Here is an 18676-nt window from a genome sequence, read left to right as displayed (position 1 = left end):
TTGACAGTACATGCAGGAGTGGTAGCAAGTGCATAAATAAAGGATGATTTGATACCACTGGGGAATGATGTTCCTTTATTCTGTTACTTGCTTGGGCTCTGAAAGTTTAAAGAAACATAAAACTATTTACACTTCCGATAAAAAATATTTGGGCCAGATCCTCATCTGGTGTAAATTGGCATAACTCCATTGACTACAATAGAGCATCACCAATTTACACTGTCTGATCTGGCCCTTTTACCTTCAAAATTAGAGTATATGCCAACTAATAAAACTGGGAGTGATATCTGACACCATACTGTTCTGTCATGTATCTACTGGTGCTCTTGCACTGTAAGCTTCGTAAGGTTGTGAGACAGTTCTTGCTATTTATTACTAATGTCATGCCATAAATGTGAATGTCATATTTTGGTCAGGTTTGCCTGTTGTAGAGGGCCATGTAAATTTACAATGCTATAAAAACAACTTTTACCTATTGTAGAATATTTACCGCATGTTCATATATATATTTGCATCCAGTGAAGTGAGTTGTAGCTCACAAAAGCTTTATGCTCACATAAATTTGTTAGTCTCTAAGGTGCCCCTCCTTTTCTTTTTTGGGATACAGACTAACATGGCTGCTACTCTGAAATTTGCATATTAGAGGCTCAAGCTGTGCAGCATTTGTGCCCTACAGTAAGTCCCATCCACCAGACTCATCTATAGTATACAGTATATTGAAAAAAACAAGTTTGACCCAAGTTCTGTTTTGAACAAAAAATAACTTGTAGAATTTTTAATAAGGTTACCAATATATTCAAATTCTTTTTTTAAAAAATGCATTTGTAGCATGATTACTTCTTAACTATTGAACATGCAACCTAGATAGCTAAGGACTAGATTAATAATTGGTTTTAGGCATCTAAATCCCAGAATCAGGCCCCACAGGGATCTACAAAGCCCCCTCAGTCTTTCCTGAATGCTCTGGGTGGCAACTGTACACTCCAAGCAGGATGTCAGCATTGCACTCGATAAATCCAATCATAAATTAAATGTCAATAACCTCCAGGAGTGGAAAAAACAGAATGTCACCATGCGTAGTTCACCACTGCAGTTAAGCCACTGGACTGGTACGCAGGACATCAGAGCAAGTCCTGGCTTTCAATGAAGTCACACAAATGAGGGTCATTCTTGTCAGTTGCCAGCTTGTGCAGATCAAGGAGTGACTGGTTCACATTTGCCAAAGACTACCTGTGTGACTGCAATCCTGGAAACGTGTGTGTGGAAACTGCATCAAAAGATTTATGCATATGCTTAAAGCTGAACACATGTGCATTTGTCAGATTGAAGCCTAGATCAATATATTTTGCTCTGCCTCAGTTCCCAATCTGTACAATGGGAATAATACTTCCCTACCTCACGGGAGTATTAAGGATAACTGCACTAAAATTTGTGTGGCAGCCATGATATGGTGAGGGTTCGTGGACCATATAAGAACCTTGAAAGATATACTGAAGATTGCTTATATAAATTACAGAGCTCTGAACAGGCATCACCAAATGCTGACACTGGTTAAAACAATGACATTCAGTTACACCAAACATAATGAATGAGATAAAGTATAGAAGGCAGCAAAAACAAATATCATGAGCACAGTAGAGATTTACCCTGAGAGGCTTGAGAGGTTAAATGTGTAGAAAATGAGTTTTCTTTGTTGTGAGAAATGTCTAGTGGGCAACATGCGGAAGCCTCAGCATAAAGGAGCTAAAGTATGTAAAATACATGATAAAAGGTTAGAGGGTTTGGATTGCTTAGGAGACTGGTTGTGAGAGATGGATCCTTTCATCTCACCGCCAACTGGTTCAGTACAAGTCTAAGTGACCTAAAATTGTAACCACCTGATGACTGGCCGAATGTGAACTCAGTAGGTATTCTGTCAACTTTACACAATGACAGCATCGGCACTGCAGAGACAAGAAATCTGATCTGTCATCTTACTGCTTACAGTGGTCCACCTGGATCTGAGGTGAGGCATGTTAGTAGGATATTTGAAAGTCTGCATATATTGTCCATCTGCTAGTCTGTGCATAGAAGGCTGCAGTTTCACAGGTACTACTAAACTCTGATCTACTCAGCTGGTCCCTCAAGTTTCGGAACAGAAATTAGCCCTTGTTGCAGATAAATCCATGAACCCTTCCTGTGAAGTGAGAGTTTTACTTAGTTGCTTTGGTTTCTTGTTAACACTTTCAGTGTTCCATACAGCTCTGATGCCTGCCATGGCAAATAAAAAGTGGGCTTCAGTCTTACCCAGCCAAACAATACTACTGTGCAACAATCAAGTACAGCTTTACAACACTTCATTGCTGCTCTTGCAAAGATTAACCAAAGCAAAACAAAAGCCTCATAATGAGAGCTATAGCAAATTAAAGGGGAATAAAACTTACTCAACAAGTTAATTCTATTTTCCACTTGGGTACTGCTTTATAACTTACTGTGGAAAAGTGTGTATGGCGTGGTAGAAAACGTACTCTACTAAAAATATATTTTGCCTCCTCACAATTAAACCTATAATCCTTCTCTGTCCCCGACCCCGCCAAAAAAAACTACTTTCCTCAGAGTTGCTATTAAAATGGTTTAGGGACTTTTTATGATTTTCAAAGCAGTCTAAGGTGTTACCCCAAATTGGGCCAGCTAGTAAGCTTAGGAAGGACTAATGACCTACCAGAGTTTGGCAGAAAGCAGCATGTTTATTATACTGATAGCTAAGCTCAAAAGAAGGGGAGGAGGGGGTCACGCTCACATACTCACACTCCCAGGACAGGCACAACACTGGAGATGTCAGGATCCTTCAAGGTAAGTGTCCCACAGCTCAGCGATGGATGGTGCGATGAAAGTAAGTCTTCCTGAGGCACAATGAAATGCAACGCAGCGAACCACTGGCCAGGCAGTCCGGGCAAAGGGCCTTCACGGGAGGTACAATCTTGTGAGTGTACTCCTGAGCGCATGGCCCCTTTCAATTTTAAAGACCTGCTCCTCATGGCCTGCGACTAGAGATGACTTGGCTACGTCTGGTTGGTCACACTCCACCTCGGGCAGTGTCCATGTATTGGGCATGTGATCGCTGCCTAATCAGAGTCCCAAACACCTTGTCTACCTGGGAGTTCTTCTGATCTTTCAGCTGCTCAAGCAGCCCATTCATCCCATTCCAGGAAGGAGGGGGAGGGGGAAAGCCATTTCACAGGTATTCAAAGAGGGCGAGGAGACAAAATGGTGGGGGGGGCGGGAGAGAGGTGTAACAGACCTTTTGAGCATACAGGTTATACATACCATACAGATCGCTGCTGCTCCTACAACATAAGGGAGTTTGGTGCCTAAAATACCTGCCTAGGTTCATAGGCTTGTTTCTCTACTGCCTTGCACCTTGTGGTGGTGGTGTTCACCTGTACAAAATGGCTGTCAAGTGTTAACACAATGAAATGTGTTGATATGGAGGTATTACACCTGTGCAAAGTGGGTATGAAAATGACGATAAAAGGTAAGGTAATAAGGTACCAAGCCCTTAGGGCTGTTCTATATGAAGGAAATCTGTATTGCTGCAAACTCCTAATGTAAACTTGCTGCAAAGTGACATTACCAGGCAATGCATCCGATGAAGTGAGCTGTAGCTTGCGAAAGCTTATGGTCAAATAAATTGGTTAGTCTCTAAGGTGCCACAAGTCCTCCTTTTCTTATTACCAGGTAAGCCATGCTGGTGCATGCCCCTCTTTATACTGTGCCATACATCTACATTTAGGATTTTATGCTTCAAATTGCCCTGACGTAGATAGGTGCTTTATTTAACCATATGTGCAGTACTTATGACACAGTAACAAGTGTTCTATTTTATTATTTCTTTAGAGTTATAAAATGGGGTACCTCTCCAAGGCTTGAGAAATACACTCTAGTCTCAACATAAATATACACACACTTGGTTAGCTAATATACCATTGTTTATAAAGCTGACAGTGGGGCTCATTACAGTAAATTTTTTTGCCAACAATTGACAATCACTATTAGAATTTAGCATCAAACAATGAATGATAGAAGGAATTTCCACTAGACAGAGGAAGGATGGTCTGGTTGTGTGAGTGCTAGCCTGGGACTTGGGAGCCTGGATCATATAAGTATTCTAGATAGAAATAAATGGCTACTAGGGGACACTACCTGAACCTCAGTTACCCAAAACAGGGTAATCAAGCTTGACCTGTAACTAGAATTGAATTTTGATTAAGCCATTTAATGAGTTATGCAAAGAAGGGGAGTGAGCAAGGATGGAATCTTCTTATAACATTGACCTCTGTCACAACACTGGACATCTTGGAATCAAAATCCATTCAGCTGGAAAATTGGATGGGATGTGGGCATGGAACAGGCCTTCCCTATAACTCACTTGCTATAGCTGACCTACACTTGCCTGAATGAGTAAATTGACACAAAGCTTTAAGTTGAGAAGAGAAGGTGTCAGAAAAAGCCAATAGATTCTCTCTTATAACCTGTGTTTTTCTAGGACTTTCACAACTCTAGATTTCTCAGGAGGGTTAAAAGGCTGCAAAACAAACCTGGCCTAAGGAAAGGTAAATGTCATGCAGCCTCCCTGGAGAGAGAAAGAGAGAGAGAAATTAAATAATAATTTTAATATTACTTTAAAAAGGGGGGTTGATGTTGTTTCGGACACTTTCACAGCACAGACAACACTGCCATTACAGCATACACACCACTGGAGATTAATGGACTTTGCCCTCTTGAAATCTGACACCTGCAGCATCCCACCCCTCTTCTAGCCCTCCACAAAAAACAAAAAACCCAGCAAGAGAAGCCTCAAAACCCTGCATGCCTTCCCCTGTGGTGCCCGCCACTAAATGCAGAGCTGGGAGGAACACTAGAGAAGGGCTTTTTAATTCATTTTTAAAGAATGAACAATGCTAGGTATATCTGAGACATTTGTTTATCCAACTACCAATCCCTTCAACCCATGGGACTAAATTGCCCAGAGTAACTAGAGATTATGGATGCTTCAATTTTTGGGTGCCCATGCTTTTAAAGCAGGGAATAATTTTCAGAGTGCTGAAAATCAGGCCCGTTTATAAGGTCAAGTGAGACTCCAAAACTCAATGGTCACTTGAGAATTCAGGCAACGAATCTTTTGATTTTTGGCTACTTCCACTGCTTACAACCACTCTGCTGTGGATTATGAAGATATAAACTGATAGTTATAGCTTCAGGTAGAAGGAATAGGCGGAAGTATCTGATGAACCCCTTAGGAGTAAGATGCAATTTTTCTTCAAACATTAAAGTGAGCTATCAGCATATAAAACAAAATAGTATGTATGTAGTTTTTTTCCCTGAAATTTCTGTAGGAAGGAATTGTGTTTTAATTCTGAAAATAATCTTGTGCTTTTTCTATTCTCCCTCTGCTCATGGCTAATGATTGCACAGTAGTGATGAAAAGATCAGATCTGAATCTGAACTTCTCCAAAGTGTCTGAAGGTGTTTTGATCTGGGCTTTTTTCCTGCTCCATTTTAATGATAGAGGCCAGCTACAAAGTCTGGATTCTGGTTACAGCATGGAGCAGCATTTTGGTTCATACACCTCTCTGGATAACTGGGCTGTATGTTCTAATCAATGTATTCTTGCCTGGCTGGTTCATCTGTGTCATAAACCATTACTGTTGTACAGTAATTATAGAGCCACTGAAGGAAGTGGGTAAACGGGGTTCATGACAGTCAGCAGTACATATGCTATTGTGAGCATGGAGCAGGCAGCTACGGTTCTATCAATAGAATAGCGTTGGACATGTTCCTTTGTGTGCTTTTGGATTTACTCCGCAAGAAAATGTGCCTTGATCATCAGCAGTGATGAAAAGGAAATTTAACCAACATACAGGGGAGCATAATGGGGTCGTGATAAAATATTGTGTTTTCAGATCTCTGCCAGAGCCAGAGTTTCCTTGAATTCTACCACTGCAGCTCTGGGGATTTTTCTGTGCTTGAATTCTATGGACAGCTCCATCAGCGATTTTGTACATTTTGTTAGAGCACCGTAAGCAAACTGGACACAGTGCCCTTTGGTCAATCTGTCCAGTTAAGGTATTGCCATTATTGTGGGCCCTGTTTTTCAGTGGGCCATAGGCTAGTCAGTCAGTCAGTTTCACAGCAATTGCTGCCACCTTTTTTTAAATCACTCAAGTTGAGAAATCTATCAAAAGAGGATATATACATTTTTTTAAAAATTTGCTCTGCTTCAGTATTATGAAAATTTATTTGGTACAAAACTTTGGTTTGGATTTAAACCGATCCATTTTGAAGTTCTGGCTTCATCTCCATTATGTAGCCTGATCTGTTGATTTATGTATTAATTATATTGGTTACTTAAGAATTCCCAGTTATCACTGTGAGGGTTGATGGGTTCTTCTCCCAAGATCAGGCCCGGTATTATTAAAATTATTCTAGTTGGGAATCCCAATGTGCACAGGTGCAACGCTCATGCTGTAGGAACTCTTCTATATTTACATATAGTTTATTAGTACATTAAGCAAAGTCACAAACCCTCTAACTCAGTAAAGTAAATACATCTGAACATCCATCTACTCACATCATCCCTTGCAGAACAACCTGAAAAGTTAGCTGTTGTCTTTCTCATCACCATCACCTTCCTCATTATCACCAGTGGCCGTCATTCTGGCACCTCCCGGGGCTGCATCTCTCCCTCCAACTGCCCACAGGCTGGGGTGCAACTTTTATAATACGTTACACCAATGCTACTATATCTAATGCATATTCAGTAGATTTTTCCCCTTTTCTTTGTATTTCCTCAATCTACTAATGTTGAGGTGTCCTTCTATACCCGGTTAGTATATTCATACATGTAACTACCATTTCAGCTCATGATCATATCTGCCATCCCTTGCTTAAGCAGATTTCTGGTTCTTACTTCCATGTTCCTTGAAGTAGCATTTACTGGAACAATCTATCCCCAACCATGGAGCAAATTCTTCTTAGTTCCTAAAATCTGAAGGTAACCATCGATCTCTGCTAAGGATTATGGCCTACTTAACCACACTTATGCTAATTTATACTTCCTGTAATATCTTATAGGATACTGGCCTGTAGGTTTCTTGCATTACAGTTGAATATAATAAAGGCAAGCTAGTCCTATGGACTACAAATAGCTCTTTCCAAGTTAGCTCACCCTAGTTACTTTGCACTCAGTACTTTTCACCTGCATTGCATTTTTACTAACTGTTGCAACGATTTCTAATAGTGAATCCTTACAACGCTGCAGGGAGAGGAGGGAAGGAGAGGGAATTATCGGGGAAACTAGGTCAAAGAGCTAAAGTTATTTTGTCCAAGGGCACAGTGGGAGTCAGTGTCAGTATTTTAACATGGAACTTCATGTCTGAGTACTCTGCTCAAACTAGTGCCCATCCCTTTCAGCTGAATATCCACTACACCTGTTAAACTCTAGGCATAGTATCAATATTTTAATACACAATACAAATCTAAGTTGCCAGCGTCCACAATAGAATTCACCAAGCCTCAAAAATAAACTCACTCAGCACATCCCTCAGAAAAATCCTGCAAGAATAGGCTTTCCAATTTGCCCTCCAGGCCAACAAATCTGGACTCCATCAGACTAAAGGTGGTGGGAATGAATTTCAGTTAAAGGACCTTTGTTGTTTTTGTTAATTATTATTTATTATATCAACACTAGAGTCCCCAGCTGAGATTAGTCTCATTGCGCGAGGTAATGTAGACACACAAAGTAAGAGACAGTGCCCTGAACATCTTACAATCTAAATAGACAAGAAAAAAGGGTGGGGGTGAGGCTCATTCTCTAAAATTTTGCAGATGGGGTGCAAGAGAGAACCAAGAAAATAGTGACTTGCTCAAGATCATCCAAGGTGTCTGTGGTGGTGAATAAAAGCTCCTTAGTCCCAGTCTAGTGCCTTAATAACAAGACCATCCTTCTTATCCTTTGAGTATTACCAGCCCTGAGACCCACAAATCTAGGAACTCTGTCAGCTTGACGATCTCGTATTCTCCCAACTGCTGTGATGAGTGTAAAAGGACCCAAAATTGAATTATACCCAGAAATGAAGTGAAAACCAGGGCAGTCTCTGGAACACAGGTGTAATAATCTCCTTATGTGAAGCATGCCTGACCCAGATTGTGCAGTAGCTGAAGCTTGAGTAGATATCCATATGTAGCCCATCACACTAATCTGTCTGGATACACAAAAGTGTGAAGGATTGTGGCAAGGTACATATAAAGTAATGGTCACAGCCTCCTAGTCCAGCACAATCATATAATGTAGGACTTTACCTCTTTCACTGAAACGTTTGGGATGGAAGGGACCTCGAGAAGTCATCTAGTCTATTCCCCCACTGTGAGGCAGAGCCAAGTAAACCTAGACCATCTATGACAGGTGTTTGTCTAACCTGTTCTTAAAAACCTCCAATCATGGGGATTCCACAATCTCCCTTGAAAGCCTATTCCAGACTTAATGAACCTCATAGTTGGCAAACTTCTTTTTTTTTTTCTTCTAATATTTAACCTAAATCTCCCTTGCTGCAGATTAAGCCCATTACTTCTTGTCCTACCTTCTCTGGACATTGAGAACAATCTAGCACCATCCTCTTTATAACAGCCTATAACGTATTTGAAGACTGTATTAGGTCATCCCTCAGTCTTCTTTTCTGAAGACTAAACATGCTCAATTTTTTTAACTTTTCCTGATAGATCAGATTTTTCTAAACCTTTTATCATTTTTGTTGCTTTCCTCTGGACTATCTCTAATTTGTGCCACACTTTAGGAAAGATGTGGACCCAAAATTGGACACAATACTCCATCTGAGGCCTCACCAGTGCCAAGTACTGTGGAACGATTACCTCCCATGTCTTACATACAATACTGCGGTTAAAACACTCCAAAATTATATTAATCATTTTTGCAGCTGCATCAGTGTTGGCTCATATTCAATGTGTGAGCCACTATAACCCAGATCCTTTTCTGCAGAACTGCTGACTAGCCAGTTATTCTCCATTTTGTAGTTGTGCATTTGATTTTTTTTCTTTCTTTGCACTTATATTTACTGGTTTTCATCTCGTTGATTTCAGACCCATTCTCCAGTTTGTTGAATCATTTTGAATTCTAATCCTGTTCTCCAAAATGCTGACATCCCCTTCCAATTCAGTGTCATTTACAAATTTTATAAGCATATTCTCCATACCATTATCCAAGTCATTTATGAAGATGTTGAATAGTAATGGACCTGGGACAGACACGTGTGGGACCCCACTGGATACGTTCTTCTAGTTTGACAGCCAACCATTGATAACTACTTTTGACTACTGTCTTTCAATCAGTTGTGCACCTACTTTGTAGTAATTTCTTCTAGATCACATTTTCCTGGTTTACTTATGAGAATGTCATGTGGGACTCTGTCAGAAGCATTATTAAAATAAAGATAAATCATGTCTACGGCTTCTCTTCCCCTGCCTCCACCCCGCATCCACTAGGCCAGCAATCCTCTCAAAGAAGATCCGGTAAGTCTGGCTGGTGTGGTCTTGAAAAGTCGATGTTGGCTATTATTTCTCACCCTATTATCCTCTAGGTGCTTGCAAATTGATTATTTAATAATTTGTTCCAGTATCTTTCCAGGTACTGAAGTTAGGCTGTCTGATCTGTAATTCCCCAGGTTGTCGTTGTTCCCCTTTTTAAAGAAAGGTACTATGTTATGGGCAGGGATGGTGTCCCTAGCCTCTGTTTGCCAGAAACTGGGAATGGGTGACAGGGTATGGATCTCTTGATGATTACCTGTTCTGTTCATTATCTCTGGGACACCTGGCATTGGCCACCGCCAGTAGACAGGATAGTGGGCTAGATGGACGTTTGGTCTGACCCAGTATGGCCACCCTTATGTTCCTATGTTTGCCCCTCCCCAGTTCTCTGGGACTTCAACCTTCCTTCATGTATTCTCAAAAATAATTACTATGGTTCTGAGATTGCTTCAGCTAGTTCCTTAAGTACCCTAGGTTACATTTTAATCAGGTCCTGCCTACCTGAATACATCTAACATATTTAAATATTCTTTAGACGTTTCCCCCTTATTAATAGTAATTGTGCTAAGCATTTGGTAACCATTCACCTTTTTAGTGAAGACTGAAGCAAAATAGTCATTAAACACTTCAGCCTTCTTGGTATCCTCTGTTGTTAACTCTCCTTCTCGCCAAGTATAGGAACCTACACTTTTGTTAGTCTTTCTCTTACTCAGAATGTACTTATAGAACCTTTTCTTAGTGTCTTTTATGTCCTTTGCTATATGTAACTCATTTTGTGTCTTAACCTTTCTAATTTTGTCCCTACATGCTTGCACTATTCCTTTGTACTCATCCTCAGCAATTTGTCTGTGTTTCCACCTTTTGTAAAATTCCTTTTTGATTTTCAGGCCATTGAAGAGCTTCTGATGCAGCCATATTGGCCTCTTACTATACTTCCTATCTTTCCTTCACATCTGGATAGTTTGCTGTTGTGATCATGTTGATCTTTCTCAGTCCTCTCAAAGGCCCATAAGGTATATTTGGTCAGATGGGGATTGTGAAATGAAGGGGGAGGGGTGGAATGGGGGATAGAAGGGGGGCACTCTCATCAACTTAACTTTGCAGGTTGTATAGTGGGGGCAATAAGAAGACTGGCTGAGCACTGGAGCAGAAACAGGACTTGTGCATTGCACAGAGTAGAGCTTGTGAGAAAGCTATGTGCATGTGCATGTGGTTGATGTATTTACGTACCTATAATCAAAAGCATATACATATTCTTGTGTATAAAATGTCTCGTATTTAAAACATCTCTTCTTCTTGCTTCTTCCTCACCCCCTTCTCCACCAAGAAAAATAAAGGAGTCAGCTGTGCATTTCACTTGGCTACAGGGCTATGATCGAAGTACATCAATGGGTTGCTACAATTAGGTGGTGGTAAAAGGTGGTGTATGCAGTAAAGAGAATCCACTGTATAGAGTATAATGATTACTCCACTGCTTTATGTAAACCTATAGCTACACTGTGAGTCAGAAAAATATATCTGATTCCTGTTAGTTTCTTCCAGATTTTGCACAAATCTTTGCAAGTCTAATTTCTTCCCCTCCTCCTCCAGCCCCTGCGTATCTCACATTGAGAAGCTGTGTTCCCATGAACAGCAGCATGGAAACAGAAGCGGGAGCATGAGGTAGTACCTGAGGGATTTTTGCCAAGATGTTACACATGGGTCTCTTCAAAGGCCAGCTGCAGAATTTGCAGATGCCACTTTATCTTTCTGTGGCATGCCTTGGTCCTCTGGGCTGCTGTTTACATTGTCTTGGCTCACTGCAGTTGTGTGAAATTTCAAACTGATATGAAAGCTTGCTATAGATGCTAATAATAATTTGGCTGTAGATAGAAATCTGTCAGGCTCTGTCTACAACTATATTTATGCAAAACAAGAATATTGGACATTCACATGTCCACTCTCTTCCTCTTTTCTGAGACCATCTGGGTGGAAGCTATTTGTTAAGTCATCTTGCCCATTGTCTCTCTGTCATAAATATAAAGGGAAGGGTAAACCCCTTTGAAATCCCTCCTGGCCAGGGGAAAGCTCCTCTCACCTGTAAAGGGTTAAGAAGCTAAAGGTAACCTTGCTGGCACCTGACCAAAATGACCAATGAGGAGACAAGATACTTTCAAAAGCTGGGAGGAGGGAGAGAAACAAAGGGTCTCCGTCTGTCTATATGCTGGTTTCTGCCGGGGATAGACCAGGAATGGAGTCTTAGAACTTTTAGTAAGTAATCTAGCTAGGTATGTGTTAGATTATGATTTCTTTAAATGGCTGAGAAAAGAATTGTGCTGAATAGAATAACTATTTCTGTCTGTGTATCTTTTTTGTAACTTAAGGTTTTGCCTAGAGAGGTTCTCTATGTTTTTGAATCTAATTACCCTGCAAGATATCTACCATCCTGATTTTACAGGGGGGATTTCTTTATTTCTATTTACTTCTATTTTTATTAAAAGTCTTCTTGTAAGAAAACTGAATGCTTTTTCATTGTTCTCAGATCCAAGGGTTTGGGTCTGTGGTCACCTATGCAAATTGGTGAGGCTTTTTATCCAACATTTCCCAGGAAAGGGGGGGTGCAAGTGTTGGGAGGATTGTTCATTGTTCTTAAGATCCAAGGGTCTGGGTCTGTAGTCACCTAGGCAAATTGGTGAGGCTTTTTACCAAACCTTGTCCAGAAAGTGGGGTGCAAGGTTTTGGGAAGTATTTTTGGGGGAAAGACGTGTCCAAACAGCTCTTCCCCGGTAACCAGTATTTGTTTAGTGGTGGTAGCGGCCAATCCAAGGACAAAGGGTGGAATATTTTGTACCTTGGGGAAGTTTTGACCTAAGCTGGTAAAGATAAGCTTAGGAGGTTTTTCATGCAGGTCCCCACATCTGTACCCTAGAGTTCAGAGTGGGGGAAGGAACCTTGACACTCTCTGACTCTGGTCTGATAAAGGAGAAGCATGATGATCTACTTGGAGTGAGCAGGACATCAAATTTAGCATTACAAGGAGGTGCACTGATTCAGGGATAGATCTTTGGACCTTGTCAGTTGCTTTGGCCAGTGTTATTTTTCAAACATGAGTTGTTGGGCTCCAGATGCCCTCGATGGAAAATTCTGAGGAATATGTCTGCACTCAGGAATTACTTTCCCTTTTTGGACATTTTCATTTTCTGACTCTCTAGATTTTTCCATCGTTCCACTATATGAAATAAATGTGTCAAAGTTGTATATCTGCATAACCCTGCAATGTATGCAGTGTGCTTTTTTTCAGATATCCCAGGTGGTCTTGTGGTTCAAATGCTCAAGACTGGGAGTCATAGGAGATGGGTTCTGTGCCTGGCTCTGCTACAGACATCCTGCATCAGTCCTTGGTAGTCTTCCCATCAGTAAAAACATATTTCCCTCACCATATTGGGTGTCTGTCTAGGGCTGATTTTGTGGGTGTGTAAGTTTCAGCAAAAAAGGATTTTGCTATTTTTGAGAATGAGGAGAAGAAAATTTTATTTTGCCCGTATTAAATTCTTACAACTATTTCATTGAGAAGCTCTGTTGCCTCCATGTTTTGGAGCAGGGACTTGAAATTTGGCATATGTATATAATGTAAAGTGGGATTTTCTAAGTTTCCAAGGAAGTTAGTCACCTAATGCTCTTGAAAACCCTTGTATGCTCTTGAAAATCCTATCCACAGTGTTTTAATATTATATATTTAATTGTATATATGCAGATGTACATGTGAGTGTGTTGGTTTTAATACTGACATTGTAGTTTCTTACATTGTGCACTCACCTGCAATGGAATGTAACAAAGGTGTTACACTAATCTGACCCTCTGTTTATCTTCATTGAAGCACTACTCAGTCTACTGCTGTTTCTGTTCTTTGATCTTGTTGTGAAGTGTTTTGAGATACCTTACCTATAAACTTTGCCATGATACTAAATTCTGTTGTGTTTTCCATTGCAGAGTTCTAGAGCTTACTCCTCTGCATCACACGCAGAAGAAAGAGGGAGAAGAGGCATTGGTCTGGGCTGGAAGATTAGTTGTAAGATCATAGTCAAAATAACAGATAACGTTGCCATAATGTGTAGGCAATAAAATGGCCCTGCTAATACTGTTCTTCGGATTCTATGTTCTTGGAAGCTGTTGTAAACTTAGTGCTTTGTAAAGGGTGACTAACAGCCTTGCGGGTGGAAGTTCTCAATTTATCCAAAGAACGGGTATAATGCAATCTTTTGGCTTGCTGCTAATGTGCCATATTCCTGACCTAATGGAACAATTTTTGAGGCCTGAGTTCTTCAGTCTCCCCTTGCCATTCAATCCCTGACCTCTCAACTGAGAGAGACAAGGAAATCATTTTTGACTGGAGATTTTTAAATATATATTTTTCAATAGGGAATTGGATTTAGATCAGCAAATCATTTCATATGAGTCATGGGGCAGTAGAGTTGTTAGACTATTTTAAATGAAAATATTTTTCATTAAGAGATGGCCTTTTTATGGAAACTTTTAAAACATTGCATTTTTTCATTTCCCCCCCACAACTCTAGAAAAACAAGTTTTATTCTTTTTTGGTTTAGTTTTCATTCTCCACCTCCCATTCAGTAGCAAAATGGAAAAAGCTAAATAGGGGGAAGACAGAGGAGGAACCAAAATCTCAAGATTTCAACACCAAAATTTTCAATAAAAATGTTTGACAAAATTTCAAAGAGATGAAAAATCTTTCTTTTTCAAAACCCATGTAACAAAAGTAATTCTTCTTTCACAAAACTCTTGGTCATTTTCCAACCAGCTCTACTAAACAGCCATCAAATAGCATGTACCTTTTGTCTCTGCCAATCCTGGGCATTATTTGAACTAGTGATTTAGAAGTGAAAGGTTCTTTAGTCTTTCACTATTGTTTACCATCTCCTGAGCCATCCAGTCCTTTCGGAAACTGTCTGTGTGTTTGAGCTACTTTTCAGACCCAAGAGTGAATGACAGAGAAGTGACTATTATCTTGGTGGAAAAAAAGCAATGCTGACAAAGAAGAGGGAAATTACAAACAAACAAACAGGAGAAAGCCATGTTTTTATATGTTTTGCAGCTATAGCCGGAAAAAATGTATGGCTTCTCCCCTCCCTTCCCCCACCCCCAAAAGTGGTGTATGCTGCTAAATTTTGCCAGGCTGACATGGAGAATAACTTGCTGCAGAAAAGACACCGGCTTCAAAGTAAATCAAGATGACTCGTAATCTTCTGAATGATTTAGCACTGGTGCTATAAGATAGTCTTTCATGTTCTGTAGCTAGAGGAAGAACAGAGAGTGCAGACAGGCTCGAGAAGAGCACTGTTACAGGCCTCTTTTTCCTTACTAACATTGTTCACGAAGTCAATCAGTGGCTAGTTAAAAGTAATTTGGACTGAACTGGACCAGTTGCTGACACACACACCCTTAATCTTTATGGTAGGTACATGTGGAATAGTTTGGGGGTGGAGGTGGGGTAAAGAGGGGAGGAAAAATATCAGACTTCCTTGAACAGCCACGTGTGGAAGCTTGATCTGTGATCATGCATAATTAGCTGTGAGCTTTTGCACCCAGTGGGCCATGGGTCTTTGAAGCATTAAGGACCCTGTATAATATATGAAACAATGAAATAATACATAGTATGTGATGAAATTGGAACCAAAACATGAAGTGTAGTGATACATTATTAAAACGACCCTGATAGGTCTGTGAGCAAGCTGCACATTTATGAGCTCGAGGAAAAGCATGACACATTCTCTCACTCAGACTGTACCCACCTGTGGTTCATGCTCAGATGCTCAATAATTGAAGAGACTTAGGTGGAGCTTTAAAACACATTAAATTATTAAGATGTATTTTTAAAAGACAAAAAGTCAACATGCCAAGTGTTCACAAGAGCATCTTGCATAGTAATTGAGTACAATAGTTAAAGAAATAACAAAATAGTAGGTAAACGGCTAAAAGAAACTAGATTCTGAACAAAAACTATCTTTTAAGTACTATTTATACAGGCCTTTGTGTGTAAGAATATCGGAGCACTGTGCAAAGACTATTCTTCCCATTGACTCTGTGGTTGGCAGTCATATTTTACAGAAGGTGGAAATCAAGAGCAAAATTTTCAGAGAAATGTCCTCTAATTTTAGGAGTCTTGACTCTTTGGTGTCCAAATTGAGGCACAAAAACCTGACTTCCCAAAGGTGCTGAACAAGCTCCCACTGATTGTTTTTTGTCTCAACCTGGGCACCCCAAATTAAGACACTTCTTTGGAAGCATGGTCATCATGAGTGACTTGACTGCATTTTAACACACTGAGTCAGAATCAAAACCAGAGACAGAACCTAGGAATCCTGATATCTAAGCCAAATTTTTGAAAAGTGACTAGGAATTGTGGGTATCACAATTTTTGGATGCCTTATTTGAGATACCTTGAAGGGCCTTGATTTTCAGAAAGTGCTGAGCACCCATCTTCTGCAAGGCAGACCCCCTTCAAGTGTCTCAAGGTAGGAACCCAACATCACTAATTACTTGGCCCCAGTGTCCAAAACTTCTTAGGTTTGGTCTTCAGAATACTGACTTTCAACTGAAATATTGTGGAATTATACTTGTCAGTGTAAACCTTGCCTGATGTTACTTCAAAGCAAGACTGGGTGAACTATAAAGTGACAGTTTTTGAGTGTTTGGGTTTATTTTGAAGACTGAACCAAATACTGAGTACCTCTTTGTTGGGATCCTTCTCAGAAATACCTCTCAATAAATCCTCCCAATTAAATTTAGATACAGTGGGAGTCTCTGGTGTCCAATGTGGGATGCCCATGCAAAGGGAAAAGCAAGTAAAACAAAGCCATGTCAGTTTGTGCAGTGGGCAAAACACAAGAAATAAACGGCTTGCCAAACAGGGAAAAACTTAGGAAGGAAAACTCCTTAAATGTTTAAATCTTTCAAAAAGGTTTTGGAAATGGCCTGGTCTAGTATTTACAGTGTAGGATAGGTGAGTTTATCATGTCTTATTTGTACTGCAGTAGCACCCGGAAGCCCAAGCCAAGGACCAGGACCTATCTGTACTCTACACTGTGTAAATAGAGAATAAATAGATGGTTCCTGCCCCGGAGAACTTACAATCTAAGCATAAGACAAGAGATGGATACAAACAGATGTGGGGAATGCAATGAAACAGACAACATTTGTCAGTAAAAGGCAGTGGGCTCAATACACCAGCAGCCATGGTCACATTTTTTTGTAGCCATCGTGGCAGTGAAGAGGGATTTGACGGAGAACAACAAAGTGGCTTTGGGAATGTTTAAGGGAAGCTCCTCCCAGGCACGAGGGGAGTGTTAAGGAAAGCACGAAGGTGCTTGTTTGAAAATTTAACAAGTGGGTAACAGAGGCTAACATTGTGGGCCAATCGGAGGCCAGGGTCAAGTTTTCAATACTGAATGAGAGATAGGCTGTGAAGGGTCCTGAAATTGAAGATAAGTTTGATATACTAGAAAAGTGCAAGCCAGCGAAGGGATTCAAAGAGAAGGGTGATGTGGTCAAAGCAAGGGGCTACGAAAATGGTCTTTTCAGCACCATTCTAAACAGAAATCCGTGGGACAAGATTGCATTTGTTGAGATTGGAGAAAAGGATGTTGCAGTAATTGAAACATGAGATGAGAGTCTGGATGAGACTTTTAGTTGGGAGTGCTTTGAGGGGAAGAGAAATTAAGAGCTCTGTTTTAGCCCTGTTGAGTTATGTTATGAAATTAGTCAAGCCATTGCGGTTATGCTGATAACCTATATCAGTTTAAATTCACACCTTGGCTTATACCTGTATAACTTTCCAGTGTAGACAAGTCCATAGAATTTATTACCTTCTCCATGGACAGTAAATCTCTCTCGGTTCCTTGGGCTAGTAGTGCAGTGCCTCAAGGTCACAACAAAGATTAGGGTTCCATTGTACTAGGGACTGTGAAAATGCATGGTAAGGCCTGGTCCACATACAGTTTTGGTACTGATTTAACTATTTCAGATAGCCATGTGATTTTTATTTTTTTAATAGAGGAAATTAAATTGGTCCAGGCCTTAATATGGATGGCAGTATGAGGATGCCTTACACCTGTGTAGCTTATTCCCCTAAATTTACAGTTATAAACACAGAGATTAAAATTAGTCCCATTTTACAGATGGAGAACTAAAACACAGAGTTTAAATGACTTGCCCAAGGTCACACAGGAAATCTGGGATTAAAGGTGCTCTGTAAAATCTCTGCGATATTATTGATGTTTTATTAGTGCAGCGTTAAAGAGCATATTCAAACATATTTGGGAGAGTCTGCTGAATTATGATCTTTGATCCACACTCTTCCCCTCTTAGTATTACTGCCATTCAAGCCTTAAACAGATCAAGAAGTCACTGGCACATGCACAAAGAAACCCAGTCTGAGAATGTTCTTGATACAAGTAGTCTGGCTTCAGTTTTTCAGCTTTTGCATAGATTGATCAATGTGAACTTTTGCTGCTATATTTTGCTCATTTGATGCTACAGCTCTGCATGTGTGGAAGTTATGGGCCAGAGTCTCTGCTGTGATCCAGCCCCTTTGAAATATTGTGACAGTGCAATGGATCCCTAAAGCATCTAGGATCCCCCCACCATGGGATAGTCTGCAGCTGGTGTAGCTGGACTCTACCACCCTATGCCCATTGCCCCCAGTAAAGGAGGTGAGGGTGGAATGCTTCTACAGTTTGGCTATATTCTCCTTTTGTATTCATAAGCTAGTATTAGATAGTTAGTCACCATCACTATGTGGTATAGTGCTGGCCCAATACACTAATATACCTTGGAAATGACACATGGGTGAAGGCTAAAAGTTGAGAGTGAAACCCTCTTTGATTTAAAATAAACTTATACTTTGGTCAGAGGAGATGACATAAGGAAGAAAAAGGAGCTTTTGTTGTGTACAGCTGAATTTTAAATACCCAAAATACCTTCCGGGACGTGCATTAAGAAATATATAAATAGTTATGTTTAAATGGCCTGATTCTGGTCTTGTTGAAATTTAAAAATAGGGAACGAATGCCATTATCTTCAGCGGAAGCTGGATAAGCCCCAT

This window comes from Lepidochelys kempii, chromosome 6 (genome assembly GCF_965140265.1).
Source record: "Lepidochelys kempii isolate rLepKem1 chromosome 6, rLepKem1.hap2, whole genome shotgun sequence".
Taxonomy (NCBI): Eukaryota; Metazoa; Chordata; order Testudines; family Cheloniidae; genus Lepidochelys; species Lepidochelys kempii.
This window is presented reverse-complemented; position numbering follows the sequence as displayed.